Source organism: Mauremys reevesii, linkage group 12 (assembly GCF_016161935.1).
Source record: "Mauremys reevesii isolate NIE-2019 linkage group 12, ASM1616193v1, whole genome shotgun sequence".
NCBI lineage: Eukaryota > Metazoa > Chordata > Testudines > Geoemydidae > Mauremys > Mauremys reevesii.
In genome coordinates this window covers 24,281,185-24,306,796 of record NC_052634.1, presented here as the reverse complement: position 1 = coordinate 24,306,796, position 25,612 = coordinate 24,281,185, and the positions used below count along the sequence as shown (strand labels likewise).

General features: G+C 51.6%; 9 non-coding genes across 9 annotated transcripts; 4 read left to right on the top strand and 5 right to left on the bottom strand.

Annotated features, from left to right (window-relative positions):
• Positions 1 to 3,843: 3,843 nt before the first annotated feature.
• TRNAC-GCA lies at positions 3,844 to 3,915 on the bottom strand. The gene has a single exon. It is a non-coding gene; the product is annotated as a tRNA-Cys (tRNA).
• Positions 3,916 to 5,439: 1,524 nt separating this feature from the next.
• On the top strand, positions 5,440 to 5,555 carry LOC120376018. The gene has a single exon (XR_005586944.1). It is a non-coding gene; the product is annotated as a U5 spliceosomal RNA (small nuclear RNA).
• A 1,921-nt stretch (positions 5,556 to 7,476) lies between these two features.
• Positions 7,477 to 7,636, bottom strand: LOC120376242. The gene has a single exon (XR_005587146.1). It is a non-coding gene; the product is annotated as a U1 spliceosomal RNA (small nuclear RNA).
• Positions 7,637 to 11,286: 3,650 nt separating this feature from the next.
• On the top strand, positions 11,287 to 11,402 carry LOC120376017. Its single transcript, XR_005586943.1, has one exon. It is a non-coding gene; the product is annotated as a U5 spliceosomal RNA (small nuclear RNA).
• Positions 11,403 to 13,326: 1,924 nt separating this feature from the next.
• LOC120376265 lies at positions 13,327 to 13,484 on the bottom strand. Its single transcript, XR_005587166.1, has one exon. It is a non-coding gene; the product is annotated as a U1 spliceosomal RNA (small nuclear RNA).
• Positions 13,485 to 17,144: 3,660 nt separating this feature from the next.
• Positions 17,145 to 17,260, top strand: LOC120376016. Its single transcript, XR_005586942.1, has one exon. It is a non-coding gene; the product is annotated as a U5 spliceosomal RNA (small nuclear RNA).
• Positions 17,261 to 19,175: 1,915 nt separating this feature from the next.
• On the bottom strand, positions 19,176 to 19,339 carry LOC120376148. The gene has a single exon (XR_005587057.1). It is a non-coding gene; the product is annotated as a U1 spliceosomal RNA (small nuclear RNA).
• A 3,667-nt stretch (positions 19,340 to 23,006) lies between these two features.
• On the top strand, positions 23,007 to 23,122 carry LOC120376015. The gene has a single exon (XR_005586941.1). It is a non-coding gene; the product is annotated as a U5 spliceosomal RNA (small nuclear RNA).
• A 1,931-nt stretch (positions 23,123 to 25,053) lies between these two features.
• LOC120376090 lies at positions 25,054 to 25,217 on the bottom strand. Its single transcript, XR_005587010.1, has one exon. It is a non-coding gene; the product is annotated as a U1 spliceosomal RNA (small nuclear RNA).
• Positions 25,218 to 25,612: the final 395 nt, after the last annotated feature.

Genomic DNA, 25,612 nt, shown 5'->3' with positions numbered 1-25,612 from the left:
CTGGGGATTCTGACTTGGGGGGAGGGATGCCCCCTGCAACACGGATCTTGAAAAGGGGAACAGAGACACCCACAGAGCCTGGGGGCAGGCAGGGGAAACCACACACGGGAGCTAGTTCATGGGGTGGGGGACAGAGACACCCACCAGAGATCCTGGATGGGAGCACCCACATGATGGGATCTTGAACTGGGAGGAGGGAAGCACCATGTACCAGAGGTTCTGAAGGGGGAACAGGGACACCCACACACCAGGTATCTTGCAGCAAGAGCTGTAGTCTTGATTTACACACGGCAGTGATGGGGAATTAACCAAATCCCGTGCGGAGCTTGTTCCACTAGATGATTAGCCTCACTGAAGTACCCAGACCTTTTAACAATAAGAAGTGAAATGAAATGGCCACATGATGGCAACAGAACCTAAGAAACGTGTTAGTCTCTAAGGAGCCACACGTACTCCTGTTCTTTTTGAGGATACAGACTAACACGGCTGCTCCTCTGAAACCTGAGATGAGAAGCCATGTTCTTGTTCAATGTGCATTGAAGCTGAAAAGGGAGATGTTTCCTCTTTGATTCCTAAGCCCCCAACTCTAATCCACTAAACACCCCTTTCCTCCCACAGCCAGGACTAAAACCCAGGAGTCATAACTGGTGGCCCCCCCCTTAACCTTCTCTCTGTGAGGAGGAAGAAGCTCTGAGACCCCTGTGCTGTCCCCTTGCCACCCTGCCTGGGCTGCACTTGAAACCCAATGGGGTTTCCTTGGGCAGTTCTGAATCTTGCTCCCAGGAAGGGTGTAATTTTAGGAGCAGGTTCCAAATAGTGCAATTAACCAGCCAGAAGGGGCAGCAGGTATCGGTGTAGGAGCCATTGAAATAATCACAGCAAAGTAGTTCAGGGAAACTGTTATTAATGAAGTGTGAGTGAAAGGTGAGAAGCTGATGGTGTCAGTGTCACACTAGAGGGCGCTGAGATGGTTTTAAATTTGTCATCCAACCCAGCCACCACCTAGCACATGGTTTAACCTCTTCTTCTCTTACCGTTGCTCCTTATCAGGGAAGGGGAGAGAGACAACGAGCAATAGAAACAGAGACCTAGTGACCGACCCAACCTTTCTTTGCTCTGCAGTCACTCATCTTGCATCTGCGGCTGTTGAAGCTACAAGGCAGAGGACTAAGTACAACATTTAAACTGATGTTTGACCTCAGAGAATAAAACAAATGTGTCTGTAGAAAGAGGGGAGTCGAGTTCAATCCCTTGTCACCATCAATGTGCAAACCAGGAACCTGTTGGTGTCACTAGGCCTAAGTAAACCAAAGTTGTGAATTTGGGCCTGAGTGAACCCAAGTTCTTCCATGCTGTGAACTTTAACCAGCCTAAAGGCTTGGCTACACTTGCAAATTTGCAGCGCTGCAGCAGGGTGTGAAAACACACCCTCTCCAGCGCTGCAAATTGCGGCGCTGCAAAGCGCCAGCAGAGCTTTCTCCCAGCGCTGGTGCTTTGACTACACTTAGCGCTTCAAAGCGCTGCCGCGGCAGCGCTGCCACGGCAGCACTTTGAAGTGTAAGTGTAGCCAAAGCCTAAGATGCTAACAAAACAGCAAGCAAAATGTGTAACTGTCAGCTGTCTCAGCTTGCAGCTGCAGGACAGTTTGAAACAGCAAAAAGCGGCGGGGAGGAGGGGAAAGGGGGGAGGAAAATCTGCATGCGTCTGTGCTGTGAAGGCCATAGATAAACATGCAAATGGGAACTTTTCTAACACGCTGAGATGTAATGTTTAAAGTAACTGCTGTTGGGAAGGGAGGGGTGAGGGGGAAAACCAAACAAAAGGCTTACACAAACAAGGGGGGTATAAATGCTGGGACCCCGCCTGCGCGTGGGTGTGCAGGATTTGAGATGCTTTTTCTCCCTGGCACCTTTTTTTGAGCTCAAATAAACGTGGTTTGCTTCTCCATCCTGGTGTATTAATTAGTGCAACGCACACTGGGCAACGAACCCTGCTGTTGCTCCGCCTCGGGCCCTTTGAGCCGGCAACAAACCTGTTGCTTTGCATTCCTGATGTGTCACCATCATGTGGCTATTCTGTCTCAGTCCCTTTAATTAAAAAATTGTGTTTTTTTCATAGAAACTATATTTTCCTTGTAGAGACACAGGGGCAGATTAATCTACAAAGGGAAGGTGATTCCAAGGCAGTTCTGGAGGAGAAGGGAACATTTTCAGCATCACTAAATTATTTTGTTGTGCCTCACAGAGAGAGAGAGAGAGAGAGAAAATAAACCTATTAATTTGAGCTACCAACACAGTTCACAGCATGAAATACACAATTTTGTGTTCAATGAGTTGTGTTCATTTACATAATATGAAAAATATGTATTGGGCAATGCATGAAAACCTCAATGAATTGAACAACCCACCTGATCTAGTCAATGTACTACAGAATATTTAAAGAAGTTAAGAAAGATGTGCTTATAAATTAATGTGTTGTGCCATTTACACACACACAAGACACAGAAGAAACTGAATTATTTGAGCTACTAAAATTTCCATTTTCTCACAGCATTTTAGGTCTCAAGGTTGTTTTAATTTGCTTATTTTTTTGGAACTAGAAATGGGGAAAGAGTACACTGAAGTCAGTGGAATTACCGCAGTGAGGGATTAGTCACATTTTTTGCCACTAACAAAACCTTTGTTAACACAGAGTTAACTTTGACAGTGAATATCTCTTACCTTCCAGAACATCGAGTTCAGTAAAACTCAAACTCTGGAAAAACAGGGAATACAGAGTGAGAGTACATGCCTAGATAACCTTAACTCTGCCCTCTAGAAGAGAATCCCTGATAGCATATGAGAACAAGGAAAGGTTTGGGGACAAATTACAGCTACTTCCCAAGAGTTTGTTTCTTCTGAAATTAATTGACCCTGGCCCCATCCATTGATCCTGGCCTGGTGTCTGGCCGTGGAATTTACTGTTTTTATCCCAGCATATTTGTAAAGCAGTCTCTTCTTTAAAAGCTCCTTTATTCTAGGTTATACAAGCAGGTCACTTCCCCAGGTATTTCAAGGAGATGGAATTTTCCTGACCCACAGGGAACTTAAACTAACATGCTCAAGATCACACATTCCTTAGGAGAAAACGAAGGGGAAAAAAAACCAAAACCCACCAAACCGTTGCTGTATCTACCCAAATGATCAATGAGACCAGAAAGTGAGACTGTGCAATTAACTGTCTGGGACTACACTGACTCTGCAGTTACTTGGATGCAGACACACCCAGCTCTACCGTTGGTAAATGTACAGAGACTCTGCTGCTGCTCATGAACTAGCAGCACATGACCTCTGAACAGCTGCCATTCGAATGTATCTGAAAGTCACAAGGTACAACGATCTGTGTTAAAGGAAGGCTGCCATTTATTAGAGCCCCAATTGATGCTGTGTGCACAAAGAGAGGATTGAATGTGTAACAGGGAGTTTGGTAAATCCTGGTTATTTTAGTTTTGTAACAGGCTCCTGTCCACCCCCAGTAGAGTTTTCAGTCCCAATGGCAACTTACTTACCAAATGTAATACAGACTAGTCCATGCCTCCCAAGTGGATGTGGTTCTTGTTCTTCTGCACATTGTAGCCCATGGAGGCCAAGGACCTGCAAATGTGTCTTCATGTGAATTTGTTCAATTGATGAAAACAAACCTAGACACTTAGAGGATTGGAAGTGATTTCAGCTGGGGGACATGTTTGCTAGGTTTTTATGCATTTGCACAGGAAAACATTGAGTGTGTCCATTCATTTCAGGGATCCCCATTTAGTGGAGCTCCTGAAAACGGAATTATTTTTACTGAAGGAAGAGGTTTGTGAGAGGGCACTTGGATTTGAACCAAAGACCACTTGATCTGCAGTCAAACACTCTACCACTGAGCTATACCCCCATGACATTTGCATAGGCAAGTCAGTGACCTTAAGGATTTTGAAGGACGGGCTCTGCCTCTGAGAGCTCCTTTTCTATTCCCAGACCACAGGGGTTTAAAAAATGGGGTTTGATTAAACTTTATATACACATGGAGACACCACAGCTTGCACACCCACCAACATAGCTTCCCCCCACTGTCATAGCTACCACCTCTTGGGGAGATGGGTTAACTGCACGGACAGGACAGCTCTCTCCCCTCCGCTTAGAGCAGCTTCATTATTTATGAACAGGTGGGAAAGAACCTCCTGAATGGACAGCGACCAATGTATCAAATATTGCTGTGTCTGCATTCAATATGGGTAACTGGTCATATTGGGCTGGATTAGTAGGAGCGTTGCCAGCAGATGGAGGGAAGTGATTATTCCCCTCTAGTCAGCACTGGTGAGGCCACATCTGGAGCACTGCGTCCAGTTTTCACCCCCCGCCCCCACTACAGAAACAAATTGGAGAGAGTCTAGGGGAGGGCAACAAAAGTGATTAGGGGGCTGGAAGACATGATTTATGAGGAGAGGCTGAGGGAACTGGGATTGTTTAGTCTGCAGAAGAGAAGAATGAGGGGGGAATTGATCGCTGCTTTCAACTACCTGAAAGGGGGTTCCAAAGAGGATGGATCTAGACTGTTCTCAGTGGCACCAGATGACAGAACGAGGAGCAATGGTCCCAAGTTGCAGTGGGGAAGGTTTAGGTTGGATCTTAGGAAAACCCTTTTCCACTAGGAGGGTGGTGAAGCACTGGAATGGGTTCCCTAGGGAGGTGGTGGAATCTCCTTCCTGAGAGGTTTTTAAGGTCAGCCTTGACAAAGCCCTGGCTGGGATGATTTAGATGGGGATTGGGTTGGACTAGATGACCTCCTGAGGTCCCTTCCAACCCTGATATTCCATGATTTGAAGCTGTTCCCGTGTATCAAGGTGAGCTGCAGCTCAGCGAACCCCAAGGATCTGAGCGAGGCGAGCTACTTTGCAGCAGAGGCAGACCAAGCAGCAGGTACAACGCGGGTCGCACCCGGCCGGCAGATAGAATCTCATGTGCAAGATCCCGGCTCCTGTTCCTTTGCAAAGTGTGTGCGTTTGCTCCGGGTTTTAGCTGTGGGCCAAGTGCCCTCTGGCTTCTCGTCCGGGCTCCGTCCTCCATGCGCCTGGGCATCAGCGGGACTGTCTCAGGAGAGCAGCTGCCCCATCCCAATCTCCGCCCAGCCGGGGAAGGAGCAGAGGCAGCCCGGAGAAAAGACTCCTTTGAGCGCCGGAGACGGACGCAGCATCTTATTTGCATAGCCACAGTGCATTGCGTGCAGCGAAGCGAGTCCCTGGTCGAGGGGCTGGTTTTGCTCCCTGTGTCCCCGGTTTCGATGATCCAACTCGGGCTGCCAATCGGTTCAATTCCATTTCCTCTGAAAGCTAGCGGTGTAGCGGGCTGGGAGAGTCATCACCCTGACTTTTGGGAGCGTAGGCGGTTGCCCCGGCAGCGCCTCTGCCACGTGTTCTACATGCTCTGCTTTCTCTTCAGTTCGTATAAATCTTTCGCCTTTTACTAAAGATTTCCGTGGAGAGGAATGTTGATGAGTTTGTAGCCAATTTTTTAAGGCTTTGCTTTGGCAAGGCTGTTGCCTGCTGTGAGAAAAACAGAAGAGTGCTCCCTGAGCTGGTGTCACTGGCTGAAGCTTTTCTATAGTATGAAAAAAGTATAGTAGGGGGCACCTGGCATTGGCTGCTGTCAGCAGACAGGATACTGGGCTAGGTCTTTAACTTGGACGGGTAGCTGGGAAGACGGTCAATCAGACAGAACCCGTTGGACAAACCTTTTCATTTCCTTGTTATTGCCTGACTCCTTTAATTCTTTTCCTTTTCCTTATTTCTCAGCAGACCGACTAGCCACCAGATTTGGGTGCTAGCAGAGGGACCTGACGAGCTCCTTCTTTTCGGCAGCGTTGAACATGCCAAGGCACAGTCAGATTCTGGATGCTCATCTGAATGTAACGCCTAGCTCTCACCTTTATTTCTGTTTCTTAGCTCTTTTGGGCCATCGATCTTTGGTCTGACCCGTGGGATCCCTGCATTAGGAGAGATGGCTAATTAATGAGCCCATAAACCTTGGAAATCAAATGAAACCTGAAGTCCGTAGAAGACCTCGAAAGGCCCTTGGGGGGTGGAGTGCGAGCTGAGGAAGAGTTCCTGCACAGCTTACTTCTCCATTCTCGTTTTCCTGTCCTGAGCGGAAAAGCCAGGAAGCAGCTCCGGGTAGGGAGGATTCCTTATGTGTGCAGTGGTTAGACAGGAAACAGCAAGGAACTGGACTCGTATGGAGTGAAACTGTAAGCATCTTCTGTATCCCTGATGACTGCAGGTTTGAGAGAGTTATGTGGGAAGTGGAGGCTTTCGGTGGGCTTTCAGAGGAAATGTAATGGAAAGGCAGCCGAAAGTGGAATCCCAGGTTTTTAAACAATCCTCCACTAACACACCAAACAGCTCAGGTCTAGTTACTCATTGAAAATTAGAATAAAGTTACAGCAAGATTTCATCATAAATGAAGTGAAACCCTAAAGATTTCAGAACACAACTGCTATAAGGAGCCAGAGGAAGCAATACAAAGTCAACCTTGCCTCAGAGAAAGGCAGTTAAACAATTTCTCTTTTTAAAGCAGCATAATCTCCCCAAACGGAAGGGCACTGTTCCTGGAGAAGGGTCCTGGAGAGGTTTTCCTCGTTGGTGCCGGCCATCCACCTCCCGAAAGGCGGGAGCTAGGTCGACGGAAGAATTCTTCCGACCAAGGCGCGGACTGATGTAGCGCGCGATTTCGTTCCCCGTGCAGCCCAGGCCCGAGGGTCGGTGCGTGCTGAACAGTTAAGTCAAAACAGCTCCGTCCGTCAGAGGTGTGCAAAGGAAAACCCGCTCCTGGGCGACACGGCCACGCCGCCTAACCCGCAGCGTAGCTAAAGGGCATTCGGGGAGGCGGTGGGTGGGCCTCAAGCGACGGAAAGCCCTCCTCCAGCATGGGGTTGTGACAGCCTAGTCTCCGTAGCACAGACAGGGTGGCCACCAAGAGACAGGAACAGACAGCGAAAGCCAAAGCGGCCCCAGGGCAGGGGGCGAGGCTGCCTGTTGGACGAGGAGACCAGGTGGGACAGGCGTTTTGGACAGGCCGTCCTCCCGTCAAAGGAGGAAGAGCCCAAGAAGAAGGGCCGGGCAAGAAGCTACAAGCAGGGAAAGAAGCAGAGCAGGCAGGCAGGCAGCTCCCCTTAGAGCCAAGGAAGGCACCAGTCCAAGCCCCCCAAAAGCAGACTAGAGAGCAGATCAGCTGCAAAAGACCAGGGAAAGCCAAGAACACAGAGAGACCCAAGTAAAGGTTCAGAGCTGAGCTTTGCTTACAAGGAGGAATGTGTGACAAAGATACCTAGAAGTACAGGGCCTGTGGAAAAGAGCACTCCCAAAGGCCCAGAATAATAACTGCTTTCCTGAGAATCTGCTTTGCAGTGCACTAAGCCTAAACAGCCCACTGTCAGTTGTCTGTTGTTCAAACCAATCACCAGGGAGAGCGCGAGCAGTCCCCACTACCACACATTATGCAGTCGAGTTTCCCGCATTTGGGGAAATCGCAGGGGTCAGCACACCCGCAGTGCAATGGATGAGCCTCACCCTGGGAAAACCACCTTCGTGATCATGGTATCTCCCCTGCCAGGTAAGTATGAGTTCCTGCTGCCCGGCCGCCGCCGCCCTCGCTCGCCCGCACTTATAACACACGGGCGGACCGCCGCCCCACCGCCGGCCTCGCCCCACCGGCCCACACTGCCGACAGCTGCCCCGACGTGGCCCCGGAGACCGTCCCTTCCCACGCCGAGCTCCGGTGCCAAAGTCGGGCCCTGCCTGGCAGCCTGCGTCCGCTCCCACGATGCTCTGCTCGCACACAGATCTGCATACCTGCTCACGCGGCTCCGCCCCTCCGCTCAGGCCTCCCCTGCCCGCCCGGGCCGCCGCTCTTGCGTGCTCAGCTCTTTGAGCTCAGATGGGGTGTAGTGCTCAGATCGAGTGCGACAGACCTTAACTTTGCCATGTGAGGTCATTCTATCCCCATTACCTGGCTTGCTTATTTATACCTATGACTGTCTTTAACTGTTGTATGCGTGATGTACCCTCACTGCTTGCTGACTGTATCTTGAACTCACCCACAGTATACCCCACATTGGGGACATTGCACACTGTATAAGTTATGTGCTGTCCAATACCAAAGTATTAGCATCCCCCTATACTCTGGATGTCACCCCTGATGACCAGTAACTGATGTTACAAACTCTCTGTATTATCTATTCTTAAACATTTTCTAATAAACATTTAAAACTAAAATTGCCCTATACTCTGTATGTCACCCCCGATGACCAATATCTGACATTTCAACTCTCTGTATCGTTCATTTTCAAATATTTTCTAATAAACTTTTAAATCTTGGCCTATCCAAGGCCGTGATCAAGTGTCTTGATGTTTTTGGTCTTTTGGCCTCGAGATGAAAACCTTGTCTGTGTCTTGGGAACCTTGAGGTAAAAAATTATCTAAGTTGTAGCGGGTCCCGTCCCGGGAAGCCAGGCCATCAGAGAGACGACGTGGCCCACCTGCTGCTGGGGAAAGAGTGCAGCTTGCATTTCGCTTCTCTCTCGCTCTCTCCCCACCGGAAGTTGGTCCAATACAAGAATGACCTCCCTGCCTTGTCTCACGTCAGTTTCTCCTCAGGGCAGAAGGTCAGGTGTTGTCAGCCACTCTCCAGAAACTGGACGGCCACTCGATCCCTTTTGTTACCTGCCAAGTGAGGCTGAGTGCACTGGCAGGCAGCGCCGTTTGAAGAAGTGGAAGATTGGACAAATGACCAGGGAGGAGTATAAAAATATTGCTCAGGCACGCAGGAGTGAAATCAGGAAGGGCAACTCACGCTTGGAGTTGCAGCTAGCAAGAGATGTTAAGAGTAACAACAAGAAGGGTTTCTTCAGGGATGTTAGCAACAAGAAGAAAGTCAAGGAAAGTGTGGGCCCCTTACAGAATGAGGGAGGTGACCTAGTGACAGAGGATGTGGAAAAAGCTAATGTACTCAATGCTTCCCCACCCTCCCCCTTCGTGATTTTGTCTTCACGAACAAAATCAGCTCCCAGACTGCTGCTCTGGGCAGCACAGCATGGAGAGGAGGTGACCAGCCCTCTGTGGAGAAAGAAGTGCTTCAGGACTATTTAGAAAAGCTGGATGAGCACAAATCCATGGGGCTGGATGCGCTGCATCCGAGGGTGCTAAAGGAGTTGGCGGGTGTGATTGCAGAGCCACTGGTCATTATCTTTGAAAATTCATGGCCATTGGGGGAAGTCCCAAATGACTGGGAAAAGGCTAATATAGTGCCCATTTTTAAAAGAGGGAAGGAAGAAGGAGGATCCGGGAACTACAGGCCAGTCAGCCTCACCTCAGTCCCTGGAAAAATCATGGAGCAGGTCCTCAAGGAATCAATTCTGAAGCACTTAGAGGAGAGGCAAGTGATCAGGAGCGGTCAGCATGGATTCAGCAAGGGCAAGTCACGCCTGACTAACCTAATTGCCTTCTGTGAGGAGAGAACTGGGTCTGTGGATGAGGAAAAGCAATGGATGTGTTCTTCCTTGACTTTAGCAAAGTTTTTGATACGGTCTCCCACAGTATTCTTGTCGGCAAGTTCAAGAAGTTTGGGCTGGATGAATGGACTATAAGGTGGACTATAAGCTGGCTAGGTCCTCGGGCTCAACGGGTAGTGATCAATGGCTCCACGTCTAATTGGCAGCCGGTCTCACGCGGCGTGCCCCAAGGCTCAGTCCTGGGGCGGTTGTGTACAATATCTTCGTTAAGGATCTGGAGGATGGCGTGGACTGCACTCTCAGCAAGTTTGCAGATGACGCTAAACTGGGAGGAGCGGTCGATACGCTGGAGGGTACGGCTAGGCTACAGAGGACCTAGACAAATTGGAGGATTGGGCCGAAAGAAACCTGATGAGGTTCAACAAGGACAAGTGCCCAGTCCTGCACTTAGGACGGAAGAATCCCGTGCACTGCTCCAGACTAGGGACCGAATGGCTAGGCAGCAGTTCTGCAGAAAAGGACCGAGGGGTTACAGTGGACGAGAAGCTGGATAGGAGTCGACAGCGTGCCCTTGTTGCCAAGAAGGCTAACGGCATTTTGGACTGTATACGTAGGGGCATTGCCAGCAGATCGAGGATGTGGTCGTTCCCTTCTCTTCGACGTTGGTGAGGCCTCATCTGGAGTACCGTGTCGGTTTTGGGCCCCACACTGCAAGAAGGATGTGGAAAAACTGAAAAGAGTCCAGCATAGGGCAACAAAAGTGATTAGGGGCTGGAAGACATGATTTATGAGGAGAGGCTGAGGAACTGGGATTGTTTAGTCTGCAGAAGAGAAGAATGAGGGGAATTGATCGCTGCTTTCAACTACCTGAAAGGGGTTCCAAAGAGGATGGATCTAGACTGTTCTCAGTGGCACCAGATGACAGAACGAGGAGCAATGGTCCCAAGTTGCAGTGGGGACGGTTTAGGTTGGATCTTAGGAAAACCCTTTTCCACTAGGAGGGTGGTGACGCACTGGAATGGGTTCCCTAGGAGGTGGTGGAATCTCCTTCCTGAGAGGTTTTAAGGTCAGCCTTGACAAAGCCCTGGCTGGGATGATTTAGATGGGGATTGGGTTGGACTAGATGACCTCCTGAGGTCCCTTCCAACCCTGATATTCCATGATTTGAAGCTGTTCCCGTGTATCAAGGTGAGCTGCAGCTCAGCGAACCCCAAGGATCTGAGCGAGGCGAGCTACTTTGCAGCAGAGGCAGACCAAGCAGCAGGTACAACGCGGTCGCACCCGGCCGGCAGATAGAATCTCATGTGCAAGATCCGGCTCCTGTTCCTTTGCAAAGTGTGTGCGTTTGCTCCGGGTTTTAGCTGTGGGCCAAGTGCCCTCTGGCTTCTCGTCCGGGCTCCGTCCTCCATGCGCCTGGGCATCAGCGGGACTGTCTCAGGAGAGCAGCTGCCCCATCCCAATCTCCGCCCAGCCGGGGAAGGAGCAGAGGCAGCCCGGAGAAAAGACTCCTTTGAGCGCCGGAGACGGACGCAGCATCTTATTTGCATAGCCACAGTGCATTGCGTGCAGCGAAGCGAGTCCCTGGTCGAGGGGCTGGTTTTGCTCCCTGTGTCCCCGGTTTCGATGATCCAACTCGGGCTGCCAATCGGTTCAATTCCATTTCCTCTGAAAGCTAGCGGTGTAGCGGGCTGGGAGAGTAGTCACCCTGACTTTTGGGAGCGTAGGCGGTTGCCCCGGCAGCGCCTCTGCCACGTGTTCTACATGCTCTGCTTTCTCTTCAGTTCGTATAAATCTTTCGCCTTTTACTAAAGATTTCCGTGGAGAGGAATGTTGATGAGTTTGTAGCCAATTTTTTAAGGCTTTGCTTTGGCAAGGCTGTTGCCCGCTGTGAGAAAAACAGAAGAGTGCTCCCTGAGCTGGTGTCACTGGCTGAAGCTTTTCTATAGTATGAAAAAAGTATAGTAGGGGGCACCTGGCATTGGCTGCTGTCAGCAGACAGGATACTGGGCTAGGTCTTTAACTTGGACGGGTAGCTGGGAAGACGGTCAATCAGACAGAACCCGTTGGACAAACCTTTTCATTTCCTTGTTATTGCCTGACTCCTTTAATTCTTTTCCTTTTCCTTATTTCTCAGCAGACCGACTAGCCACCAGATTTGGGTGCTAGCAGAGGGACCTGACGAGCTCCTTCTTTTCGGCAGCGTTGAACATGCCAAGGCACAGTCAGATTCTGGATGCTCATCTGAATGTAACGCCTAGCTCTCACCTTTATTTCTGTTTCTTAGCTCTTTTGGGCCATCGATCTTTGGTCTGACCCGTGGGATCCCTGCATTAGGAGAGATGGCTAATTAATGAGCCCATAAACCTTGGAAATCAAATGAAACCTGAAGTCCGTAGAAGACCTCGAAAGGCCCTTGGGGGGTGGAGTGCGAGCTGAGGAAGAGTTCCCTGCACAGCTTACTTCTCCATTCTCGTTTTCCTGTCCTGAGCGGAAAAGCCAGGAAGCAGCTCCGGGTAGGGAGGATACCATATGTGTGCAGTGGTTAGACAGGAAACAGCAAGGAACTGGACTCGTATGGAGTGAAACTGTAAGCATCTTCTGTATGCCTGATGACTGCAGGTTTGAGAGAGTTATGTGGGAAGTGGAGGCTTTCGGTGGGCTTTCAGAGGAAATGTAATGGAAAGGCAGCCGAAAGTGGAATCCCAGGTTTTTAAACAATCCTCCACTAACACACCAAACAGCTCAGGTCTAGTTACTCATTGAAAATTAGAATAAAGTTACAGCAAGATTTCATCATAAATGAAGTGAAACCCTAAAGATTTCAGAACACAACTGCTATAAGGAGCCAGAGGAAGCAATACAAAGTCAACCTTGCCTCAGAGAAAGGCAGTTAAACAATTTCTCTTTTTAAAGCAGCATAATCTCCCCAAACGGAAGGGCACTGTTCCTGGAGAAGGGTCCTGGAGGGTTTTCCTCGTTGGTGCCGGCCATCCACCTCCCGAAAGGCGGGAGCTAGGTCGACGGAAGAATTCTTCCGACCAAGGCGCGGACTGATGTAGCCGCGCCGATTTACGTTCCCCGTGCAGCCCAGGCCCGAGGGTCGGTGCGTGCTGAACAGTTAAGTCAAAACAGCTCCGTCCGTCAGAGGTGTGCAAAAGGGAAAACCCGCTCCTGGGCGACACGGCCACGCCGCCCTAACCCGCAGCGTAGCTAAAGGGCATTCGGGGAGGCGGTGGGTGGGCCTCAAGCGACGGAAAGCCCTCCTCCAGCATGGGGTTGTGACAGCCTAGTCTCCGTAGCACAGACAGGGTGGCCACCAAGAGACAGGAACAGACAGCGAAAGCCAAAGCGGCCCCAGGGCAGGGGGCGAGGCTGCCTGTTGGACGAGGAGACCAGGTGGGACAGGCGTTTTGGACAGGCCGTCCTCCCGTCAAAGGAGGAAGAGCCCAAGAAGAAGGGCCGGGCAAGAAGCTACAAGCAGGGAAAGAAGCAGAGCAGGCAGGCAGGCAGCTCCCCTTAGAGCCAAGGAAGGCACCAGTCCAAGCCCCCCAAAAGCAGACTAGAGAGCAGATCAGCTGCAAAGACCAGGAAAGCCAAGAACACAGAGAGACCCAAGTAAAGGTTCGGAGCTGAGCTTTGCTTACAAGGAGGAACGTGTGACAAAGATACCTAGAAGTACAGGGCCTGTGGAAAGAGCACTCCCAAAGGCCCAGAATAATAACTGCTTTCCTGAGAATCTGCTTTGCAGTGCACTAAGCCTAAACAGCCCACTGTCAGTTGTCTGTTGTTCAAACCAATCACCAGGGAGGCGCGAACGCAGTCCCCACTACCACAAATTATGCAGTCGAGTTTCCCGCATTTGGGAAATCGCGAAGTCACACACCCGCAGTGCAATGGATGAGCCTCACCCTGGGAAAACCACCTTCGTGATCATGGTATCTCCCCTGCCAGGTAAGTATGAGTTCCTGCTGCCCGGCCGCCGCCCGCCTCGCTCGCCCGCACTTATAACACACGGGCGGACCGCGCGCCCCACCGCCGGCCTCGCCCCACCGGCCCACACTGCCGACAGCTGCCCGGACGTGGCCCCGGAGACCGTCCCTTCCCCACGCCGAGCTCCTGGTGCCAAAGTCGGGCCCTGCCTGGCAGCCTGCGTCCGCTCCCACGATGCTCTGCTCGCACACAGATCTGCATACCTGCTCACGCGGCTCCGCCCCTCCGCTCGGGCCCCTCCCCCTGCCCGCCCGGGCCGCCGCTCTTGCGTGCTCAGCTCTTTGAGCTCAGATGGGGTGTAGTGCTCAGATCGAGTGCGACAGACCTTAACTTTGCCATGTGAGGTCATTCTATCCCCATTACCTGGCTTGCTTATTTATACCTATGACTGTCTTTAACTGTTGTATGCGTGATGTACCCTCACTGCTTGCTGACTGTATCTTGAACTCACCCACAGTATACCCCACATTGGGGACATTGCACACTGTATAAGTTATGTGCTGTCCAATACCAAAGTATTAGCATCCCCCTATACTCTGGATGTCACCCCTGATGACCAGTAACTGATGTTACAAACTCTCTGTATTATCTATTCTTAAACATTTTCTAATAAACATTTAAAACTAAAATTGCCCTATACTCTGTATGTCACCCCCGATGACCAATATCTGACATTTCAACTCTCTGTATCGTTCATTTTCAAATATTTTCTAATAAACTTTTAAATCTTGGCCTATCCAAGGCCGTGATCAAGTGTCTTGATGTTTTTGGTCTTTTGGCCTCGAGATGAAAACCTTGTCTGTGTCTTGGGAACCTTGAGGTAAAAAATTATCTAAGTTGTAGCGGGTCCCGTCCGGAAGCCAGGCCATCAGAGAGAGGCAGCGTGGCCCACCTGCTGCTGGGAAAGAGTGCAGCTTGCATTTCGCTTCTCTCTCGCTCTCTCCCCACCGGAAGTTGGTCCAATACAAGAATGACCTCCCCTGCCTTGTCTCACGTCAGTTTCTCCTCAGGGCAGAAGGTCGGGTGTTGTCAGCCACTCTCCAGAAACTGGACGGCCACTCGATCCCTTTTGTTACCTGCCAAGTGAGGCTGAGTGCACTGGCAGGCAGCGCCGTTTGAAGAAGTGGAAGATTGGACAAATGACCAGGGAGGAGTATAAAAATATTGCTCAGGCACGCAGGAGTGAAATCAGGAAGGGCAACTCACGCTTGGAGTTGCAGCTAGCAAGAGATGTTAAGAGTAACAACAAGAAGGGTTTCTTCAGGGATGTTAGCAACAAGAAGAAAGTCAAGGAAAGTGTGGGCCCCTTACAGAATGAGGGAGGTGACCTAGTGACAGAGGATGTGGAAAAAGCTAATGTACTCAATGCTTCCCCACCCTCCCCTTCGTGATTTTGTCTTCACGAACAAAATCTGCTCCCAGACTGCTGCTCTGGGCAGCACAGCATGGAGAGGAGGTGACCAGCCCTCTGTGGAGAAAGAAGTGCTTCAGGACTATTTAGAAAAGCTGGATGAGCACAAATCCATGGGGCTGGATGCGCTGCATCCGAGGGTGCTAAAGGAGTTGGCGGGTGTGATTGCAGAGCCACTGGTCATTATCTTTGAAAATTCATGGCCATTGGGAAGTCCCAAATGACTGGGAAAAGGCTAATATAGTGCCCATTTTAAAAGAGGGAAGGAAGAAGGAGGATCCGGGGAACTACAGGCCAGTCAGCCTCACCTCAGTCCCTGGAAAAATCATGGAGCAGGTCCTCAAGGAATCAATTCTGAAGCACTTAGAGGAGAGGCAAGTGATCAGGAGCGGTCAGCATGGATTCAGCAAGGGCAAGTCACGCCTGACTAACCTAATTGCCTTCTGTGAGGAGAGAACTGGGTCTGTGGATGAGGAAAAGCAATGGATGTGTTCTTCCTTGACTTTAGCAAAGTTTTTGATACGGTCTCCCACAGTATTCTTGTCGGCAAGTTCAAGAAGTTTGGGCTGGATGAATGGACTATAAGGTGGACTATAAGCTGGCTAGGTCCTCGGGCTCAACGGGTAGTGATCAATGGCTCCACGTCTAATTGGCAGCCGGTCTCAAGCGGCGTGCCCCAAGGCTCGGTCCTGGGGCCGGTTGTGTACAATATCTTCGTTAAGGATCTGGAGGATGGCGTGGACTGCACTCTCAGCAAGTTTGCAGATGACGCTAAACTGGGAGGAGCGGTCGATACGCTGGAGGGTACGGCTAGGCTACAGAGGACCTAGACAAATGGGAGGATTGGGCCGAAAGAAACCTGATGAGGTTCAACAAGGACAAGTGCCCAGTCCTGCACTTAGGACGGAAGAATCCCGTGCACTGCTCCAGACTAGGGACCGAATGGCTAGGCAGCAGTTCTGCAGAAAAGGACCTAGGGGTTACAGTGGACGAGAAGCTGGATAGGAGTCGACAGCGTGCCCTTGTTGCCAAGAAGGCTAACGGCATTTTGGACTGTATACGTAGGGGCATTGCCAGCAGATCGAGGATGTGGTCGTTCCCTTCTCTTCGACGTTGGTGAGGCCTCATCTGGAGTACCGTGTCGGTTTTGGGCCCCACACTGCAAGAAGGATGTGGAAAAACTGAAAAGAGTCCAGCATAGGGCAACAAAAGTGATTAGGGGCTGGAAGACATGATTTATGAGGAGAGGCTGAGGAACTGGGATTGTTTAGTCTGCAGAAGAGAAGAATGAGGGGAATTGATCGCTGCTTTCAACTACCTGAAAGGGGTTCCAAAGAGGATGGATCTAGACTGTTCTCAGTGGCACCAGATGACAGAACGAGGAGCAATGGTCCCAAGTTGCAGTGGGGAAGGTTTAGGTTGGATCTTAGGAAAACCCTTTTCCACTAGGAGGGTGGTGAAGCACTGGAATGGGTTCCCTAGGGAGGTGGTGGAATCTCCTTCCTGAGAGGTTTTTAAGGTCAGCCTTGACAAAGCCCTGGCTGGGATGATTTAGATGGGGATTGGGTTGGACTAGATGACCTCCTGAGGTCCCTTCCAACCCTGATATTCCATGATTTGAAGCTGTTCCCGTGTATCAAGGTGAGCTGCAGCTCAGCGAACCCCAAGGATCTGAGCGAGGCGAGCTACTTTGCAGCAGAGGCAGACCAAGCAGCAGGTACAACGCGGGGTCGCACCCCGGCCGGCAGATAGAATCTCATGTGCAAGATCCCGGCTCCTGTTCCTTTGCAAAGTGTGTGCGTTTGCTCCGGGTTTTAGCTGTGGGCCAAGTGCCCTCTGGCTTCTCGTCCGGGCTCCGTCCTCCATGCGCCTGGGCATCAGCGGGACTGTCTCAGGAGAGCAGCTGCCCCATCCCAATCTCCGCCCAGCCGGGGAAGGAGCAGAGGCAGCCCGGAGAAAAGACTCCTTTGAGCGCCGGAGACGGACGCAGCATCTTATTTGCATAGCCACAGTGCATTGCGTGCAGCGAAGCGAGTCCCTGGTCGAGGGGCTGGTTTTGCTCCCTGTGTCCCCGGTTTCGATGATCCAACTCGGGCTGCCAATCGGTTCAATTCCATTTCCTCTGAAAGCTAGCGGTGTAGCGGGCTGGGAGAGTAGTCACCCTGACTTTTGGGAGCGTAGGCGGTTGCCCCGGCAGCGCCTCTGCCACGTGTTCTACATGCTCTGCTTTCTCTTCAGTTCGTATAAATCTTTCGCCTTTTACTAAAGATTTCCGTGGAGAGGAATGTTGATGAGTTTGTAGCCAATTTTTTAAGGCTTTGCTTTGGCAAGGCTGTTGCCCGCTGTGAGAAAAACAGAAGAGTGCTCCCTGAGCTGGTGTCACTGGCTGAAGCTTTTCTATAGTATGAAAAAAGTATAGTAGGGGGCACCTGGCATTGGCTGCTGTCAGCAGACAGGATACTGGGCTAGGTCTTTAACTTGGACGGGTAGCTGGGAAGACGGTCAATCAGACAGAACCCGTTGGACAAACCTTTTCATTTCCTTGTTATTGCCTGACTCCTTTAATTCTTTTCCTTTTCCTTATTTCTCAGCAGACCGACTAGCCACCAGATTTGGGTGCTAGCAGAGGGACCTGACGAGCTCCTTCTTTTCGGCAGCGTTGAACATGCCAAGGCACAGTCAGATTCTGGATGCTCATCTGAATGTAACGCCTAGCTCTCACCTTTATTTCTGTTTCTTAGCTCTTTTGGGCCATCGATCTTTGGTCTGACCCGTGGGATCCCTGCATTAGGAGAGATGGCTAATTAATGAGCCCATAAACCTTGGAAATCAAATGAAACCTGAAGTCCGTAGAAGACCTCGAAAGGCCCTTGGGGGGTGGAGTGCGAGCTGAGGAAGAGTTCCCTGCACAGCTTACTTCTCCATTCTCGTTTTCCTGTCCTGAGCGGAAAAGCCAGGAAGCAGCTCCGGGTAGGGAGGGGATACCATATGTGTGCAGTGGTTAGACAGGAAACAGCAAGGAACTGGACTCGTATGGAGTGAAACTGTAAGCATCTTCTGTATGCCTGATGACTGCAGGTTTGAGAGAGTTATGTGGGAAGTGGAGGCTTTCGGTGGGCTTTCAGAGGAAATGTAATGGAAAGGCAGCCGAAAGTGGAATCCCAGGTTTTAAACAATCCTCCACTAACACACCAAACAGCTCAGGTCTAGTTACTCATTGAAAATTAGAATAAAGTTACAGCAAGATTTCATCATAAATGAAGTGAAACCCTAAAGATTTCAGAACACAACTGCTATAAGGAGCCAGAGGAAGCAATACAAAGTCAACCTTGCCTCAGAGAAAGGCAGTTAAACAATTTCTCTTTTTAAAGCAGCATAATCTCCCCAAACGGAAGGGCACTGTTCCTGGAGAAGGGTCCTGGAGAGGTTTTCCTCGTTGGTGCCGGCCATCCACCTCCCGAAAGGCGGGAGCTAGGTCGACGGAAGAATTCTTCCGACCAAGGCGCGGACTGATGTAGCCGCGCCGATTTCGTTCCCGTGCAGCCCAGGCCCGAGGGTCGGTGCGTGCTGAACAGTTAAGTCAAAACAGCTCCGTCCGTCAGAGGTGTGCAAAGGAAAACCGCTCCTGGGCGACACGGCCACGCCGCCCTAACCCGCAGCGTAGCTAAAGGGCATTCGGGAGGCGGTGGGTGGGCCTCAAGCGACGGAAAGCCCTCCTCCAGCATGGGGTTGTGACAGCCTAGTCTCCGTAGCACAGACAGGGTGGCCACCAAGAGACAGGAACAGACAGCGAAAGCCAAAGCGGCCCCAGGGCAGGGGCGAGGCTGCCTGTTGGACGAGGAGACCAGGTGGGACAGGCGTTTTGGACAGGCCGTCCTCCGTCAAAGGAGGAAGAGCCCAGAAGAAGGGCCGGGCAAGAAGCTACAAGCAGGGAAAGAAGCAGAGCAGGCAGGCAGGCAGCTCCTTAGAGCCAAGGAAGGCACCAGTCCAAGCCCCCAAAAGCAGACTAGAGAGCAGATCAGCTGCAAAAGACCAGGAAAGCCAAGAACACAGAGAGACCCAAGTAAAGGTTCAGAGCTGAGCTTTGCTTACAAGGAGGAACGTGTGACAAAGATACCTAGAAGTACAGGGCCTGTGGAAAGAGCACTCCCAAAGGCCCAGAATAATAACTGCTTTCCTGAGAATCTACTTTGCAGTGCACTAAGCCTAAACAGCCCACTGTCAGTTGTCTGTTGTTCAAACCAATCACCAGGGGAGAGCACGAACGCAGTCCCCCACTACCACAAATTATGCAGTCGAGTTTCCCGCATTTGGGGAAATCGCAGGGGTCAGCACACCCGCAGTGCAATGGATGAGCCTCACCCTGGGAAAACCACCTTCGTGATCATGGTATCTCCCCTGCCAGGTAAGTATGAGTTCCTGCTGCCCGGCCGCCGCCCGCCCTCGCTCGCCCCGCACTTATAACACACGGGGCGGACCGCGCGCCCCACCGCCGGCCTCGCCCCACCGGCCCACACTGCCGACAGCTGCCCGGCGTGGCCCCGGAGACCGTCCCTTCCCCACGCCGAGCTCCCGGTGCCAAAGTCGGGCCCTGCCTGGCAGCCTGCGTCCGCTCCCACGATGCTCTGCTCGCACACAGATCTGCATACCTGCTCACGCGGCTCCGCCCCTCCGCTCGGGCCCCTCCCCCTGCCCGCCCGGGCCGCTCTTGCGTGCTCAGCTCTTTGAGCTCAGATGGGGTGTAGTGCTCAGATCGAGTGCGACAGACCTTAACTTTGCCATGTGAGGGTCATTCTATCCCCATTACCTGGCTTGCTTATTTATACCTATGACTGTCTTTAACTGTTGTATGCGTGATGTACCCTCACTGCTTGCTGACTGTATCTTGAACTCACCCACAGTATACCCCACATTGGGGACATTGCACACTGTATAAGTTATGTGCTGTCCAATACCAAAGTATTAGCATCCCCCTATACTCTGGATGTCACCCCTGATGACCAGTAACTGATGTTACAAACTCTCTGTATTATCTATTCTTAAACATTTTCTAATAAACATTTAAAACTAAAATTGCCCTATACTCTGTATGTCACCCCCGATGACCAATATCTGACATTTCAACTCTCTGTATCGTTCATTTTCAAATATTTTCTAATAAACTTTTAAATCTTGGCCTATCCAAGGCCGTGATCAAGTGTCTTGATGTTTTTGGTCTTTTGGCCTCGAGATGAAAACCTTGTCTGTGTCTTGGGAACCTTGAGGTAAAAAATTATCTAAGTTGTAGCGGGTCCCGTCCCGGGACGCCAGGCCATCAGAGAGGCAGCGTGGCCCACCTGCTGCTGCGGAAAGAGTGCAGCTTGCATTTCGCTTCTCTCGCTCTCTCCCCACCGGAAGTTGGTCCAATACAAGAATGACCTCCCTGCCTTGTCTCACGTCAGTTTCTCCTCAGGGCAGAAGGTCGGGTGTTGTCAGCCACTCTCCAGAAACTGGACGGCCACTCGATCCCTTTTGTTACCTGCCAAGTGAGGCTGAGTGCACTGGCAGGCAGCGCCGTTTGAAGAAGTGGAAGATTGGACAAATGACCAGGGAGGAGTATAAAAATATTGCTCAGGCACGCAGGAGTGAAATCAGGAAGGGCAACTCACGCTTGGAGTTGCAGCTAGCAAGAGATGTTAAGAGTAACAACAAGAAGGGTTTCTTCAGGGATGTTAGCAACAAGAAGAAAGTCAAGGAAAGTGTGGGCCCCTTACAGAATGAGGGAGGTGACCTAGTGACAGAGGATGTGGAAAAAGCTAATGTACTCAATGCTTCCCCACCCTCCCCCTTCGTGATTTTGTCTTCACGAACAAAATCAGCTCCCAGACTGCTGCTCTGGGCAGCACAGCATGGAGAGGAGGTGACCAGCCCTCTGTGGAGAAAGAAGTGCTTCGGGACTATTTAGAAAAGCTGGATGAGCACAAATCCATGGGGCTGGATGCGCTGCATCCGAGGGTGCTAAAGGAGTTGGCGGGTGTGATTGCAGAGCCACTGGTCATTATCTTTGAAAATTCATGGCCATTGGGGGAAGTCCCAAATGACTGGGAAAAGGCTAATATAGTGCCCATTTTTAAAAGAGGGAAGGAAGAAGGAGGATCCGGGGAACTACAGGCCAGTCAGCCTCACCTCAGTCCCTGGAAAAATCATGGAGCAGGTCCTCAAGGAATCAATTCTGAAGCACTTAGAGGAGAGGCAAGTGATCAGGAGCGGTCAGCATGGATTCAGCAAGGGCAAGTCACGCCTGACTAACCTAATTGCCTTCTGTGAGGAGAGAACTGGGTCTGTGGATGAGGGAAAAGCAATGGATGTGTTCTTCCTTGACTTTAGCAAAGTTTTTGATACGGTCTCCCACAGTATTCTTGTCGGCAAGTTCAAGAAGTTTGGGCTGGATGAATGGACTATAAGGTGGACTATAAGCTGGCTAGGTCCTCGGGCTCAACGGGTAGTGATCAATGGCTCCACGTCTAATTGGCAGCCGGTCTCAAGCGGCGTGTGCCCAAGGCTCGGTCCTGGGGCCGGTTGTGTACAATATCTTCGTTAAGGATCTGGAGGATGGCGTGGACTGCACTCTCAGCAAGTTTGCAGATGACGCTAAACTGGGAGGAGCGGTCGATACGCTGGAGGGTACGGCTAGGCTACAGAGGACCTAGACAAATTGGAGGATTGGGCCGAAAGAAACCTGATGAGGTTCAACAAGGACAAGTGCCCAGTCCTGCACTTAGGACGGAAGAATCCCGTGCACTGCTCCAGACTAGGGACCGAATGGCTAGGCAGCAGTTCTGCAGAAAAGGACCTAGGGGTTACAGTGGACGAGAAGCTGGATAGGAGTCGACAGCGTGCCCTTGTTGCCAAGAAGGCTAACGGCATTTTGGACTGTATACGTAGGGGCATTGCCAGCAGATCGAGGGATGTGGTCGTTCCCTTCTCTTCGACGTTGGTGAGGCCTCATCTGGAGTACCGTGTCCGGTTTTGGGCCCCACACTGCAAGAAGGATGTGGAAAAACTGAAAAGAGTCCAGCATAGGGCAACAAAAGTGATTAGGGGGCTGGAAGACATGATTTATGAGGAGAGGCTGAGGGAACTGGGATTGTTTAGTCTGCAGAAGAGAAGAATGAGGGGGGAATTGATCGCTGCTTTCAACTACCTGAAAGGGGGTTCCAAAGAGGATGGATCTAGACTGTTCTCAGTGGCACCAGATGACAGAACGAGGAGCAATGGTCCCAAGTTGCAGTGGGGAAGGTTTAGGTTGGATCTTAGGAAAACCCTTTTCCACTAGGAGGGTGGTGAAGCACTGGAATGGGTTCCCTAGGGAGGTGGTGGAATCTCCTTCCTGAGAGGTTTTTAAGGTCAGCCTTGACAAAGCCCTGGCTGGGATGATTTAGATGGGGATTGGGTTGGACTAGATGACCTCCTGAGGTCCCTTCCAACCCTGATATTCCATGATTTGAAGCTGTTCCCGTGTATCAAGGTGAGCTGCAGCTCAGCGAACCCCAAGGATCTGAGCGAGGCGAGCTACTTTGCAGCAGAGGCAGACCAAGCAGCAGGTACAACGCGGGGTCGCACCCCGGCCGGCAGATAGAATCTCATGTGCAAGATCCCGGCTCCTGTTCCTTTGCAAAGTGTGTGCGTTTGCTCCGGTTTTAGCTGTGGGCCAAGTGCCCTCTGGCTTCTCGTCCGGGCTCCGTCCTCCATGCGCCTGGGCATCAGCGGGACTGTCTCAGGAGAGCAGCTGCCCCATCCCAATCTCCGCCCAGCCGGGGAAGGAGCAGAGGCAGCCCGGAGAAAAGACTCCTTTGAGCGCCGGAGACGGCCGCAGCATCTTATTTGCATAGCCACAGTGCATTGCGTGCAGCGGCGAGTCCCTGGTCGAGGGCTGGTTTTGCTCCCTGTGTCCCCGGTTTCGATGATCCAACTCGGGCTGCCAATCGGTTCAATTCCATTTCCTCTGAAAGCTAGCGGTGTAGCGGGCTGGGAGAGTAGTCACCCTGACTTTTGGGAGCGTAGGCGGTTGCCCCGGCAGCGCCTCTGCCACGTGTTCTACATGCTCTGCTTTCTCTTCAGTTCGTATAAATCTTTCGCCTTTTACTAAAGATTTCCGTGGAGAGGAATGTTGATGAGTTTGTAGCCAATTTTTTAAGGCTTTGCTTTGGCAAGGCTGTTGCCTGCTGTGAGAAAAACAGAAGAGTGCTCCCTGAGCTGGTGTCACTGGCTGAAGCTTTTCTATAGTATGAAAAAAGTATAGTAGGGGGCACCTGGCATTGGCTGCTGTCAGCAGACAGGATACTGGGCTAGGTCTTTAACTTGGACGGGTAGCTGGGAAGACGGTCAATCAGACAGAACCCGTTGGACAAACCTTTTCATTTCCTTGTTATTGCCTGACTCCTTTAATTCTTTTCCTTTTCCTTATTTCTCAGCAGACCGACTAGCCACCAGATTTGGGTGCTAGCAGAGGGACCTGACGAGCTCCTTCTTTCGGCAGCGTTGAACATGCCAAGGCACAGTCAGATTCTGGATGCTCATCTGAATGTAACGCCTAGCTCTCACCTTTATTTCTGTTTCTTAGCTCTTTTGGGCCATCGATCTTTGGTCTGACCCGTAGGATCCCTGCATTAGGAGAGATGGCTAATTAATGAGCCCATAAACCTTGGAAATCAAATGAAACCTGAAGTCCGTAGAAGACCTCGAAAGGCCCTTGGGGGGTGGAGTGCGAGCTGAGGAAGAGTTCCCTGCACAGCTTACTTCTCCATTCTCGTTTTCCTGTCCTGAGCGGAAAAGCCAGGAAGCAGCTCCGGGTAGGGAGGGGATACCATATGTGTGCAGTGGTTAGACAGGAAACAGCAAGGAACTGGACTCGTATGGAGTGAAACTGTAAGCATCTTCTGTATGCCTGATGACTGCAGGTTTGAGAGAGTTATGTGGGAAGTGGAGGCTTTCGGTGGGCTTTCAGAGGAAATGTAATGGAAAGGCAGCCGAAAGTGGAATCCCAGGTTTTTAAACAATCCTCCACTAACACACCAAACAGCTCAGGTCTAGTTACTCATTGAAAATTAGAATAAAGTTACAGCAAGATTTCATCATAAATGAAGTGAAACCCTAAAGATTTCAGAACACAACTGCTATAAGGAGCCAGAGGGAAGCAATACAAAGTCAACCTTGCCTCAGAGAAAGGCAGTTAAACAATTTCTCTTTTTTAAAGCAGCATAATCTCCCCAAACGGAAGGGCACTGTTCCTGGAGAAGGGTCCTGGAGAGGGTTTTCCTCGTTGGTGCCGGCCATCCACCTCCCCAAAAGGCGGAGCTAGGTCGACGGAAGAATTCTTCCGACCAAGGCGCGGACTGATGTAGCCGCGCCGATTTACGTTCCCCGTGCAGCCCAGGCCCGAGGGTCGGTGCGTGCTGAACAGTTAAGTCAAAACAGCTCCGTCCGTCAGAGGTGTGCAAAAGGGAAAACCCGCTCCTGGGCGACACGGCCACGCCGCCCTAACCCGCAGCGTAGCTAAAGGGCATTCGGGGAGGCGGTGGGTGGGCCTCAAGCGACGGAAAGCCCTCCTCCAGCATGGGGTTGTGACAGCCTAGTCTCCGTAGCACAGACAGGGTGGCCACCAAGAGACAGGAACAGACAGCGAAAGCCAAAGCGGCCCCAGGGCAGGGGGCGAGGCTGCCTGTTGGACGAGGAGACCAGGTGGGACAGGCGTTTTGGACAGGCCGTCCTCCCACAAAGGAGGAAGAGCCCAAGAAGAAGGGCCGGGCAAGAAGCTACAAGCAGGGAAAGAAGCAGAGCAGGCAGGCAGGCAGCTCCCCTTAGAGCCAAGGAAGGCACCAGTCCAAGCCCCCCAAAAGCAGACTAGAGAGCAGATCAGCTGCAAAAGACCAGGGAAAGCCAAGAACACAGAGAGACCCAAGTAAAGGTTCAGAGCTGAGCTTTGCTTACAAGGAGGAACGTGTGACAAAGATACCTAGAAGTACAGGGCCTGTGGAAAAGAGCACTCCCAAAGGCCCAGAATAATAACTGCTTTCCTGAGAATCTGCTTTGCAGTGCACTAAGCCTAAACAGCCCACTGTCAGTTGTCTGTTGTTCAAACCAATCACCAGGGGAGAGCGCGAACGCAGTCCCCCACTACCACAAATTATGCAGTCGAGTTTCCCGCATTTGGGGAAATCGCAGGGGTCAGCACACCCGCAGTGCAATGGATGAGCCTCACCCTGGGAAAACCACCTTCGTGATCATGGTATCTCCCCTGCCAGGTAAGTATGAGTTCCTGCTGCCCGGCCGCCGCCCGCCCTCGCTCGCCCCGCACTTATAACACACGGGGCGGACCGCCGCGCCCCCACCGCCGGCCTCGCCCCCACCGGCCCACACTGCCGACAGCTGCCCCGACGTGGCCCCCGGAGACCGTCCCTTCCCCACGCCGAGCTCCCGGTGCCAAAGTCGGGCCCTGCCTGGCAGCCTGCGTCCGCTCCCACGATGCTCTGCTCGCACACAGATCTGCATACCTGCTCACGCGGCTCCGCCCCTCCGCTCGGGCCCCTCCCCCTGCCCGCCCGGGCCGCCGCTCTTGCGTGCTCAGCTCTTTGAGCTCAGATGGGGTGTAGTGCTCAGATCGAGTGCGACAGACCTTAACTTTGCCATGTGAGGGTCATTCTATCC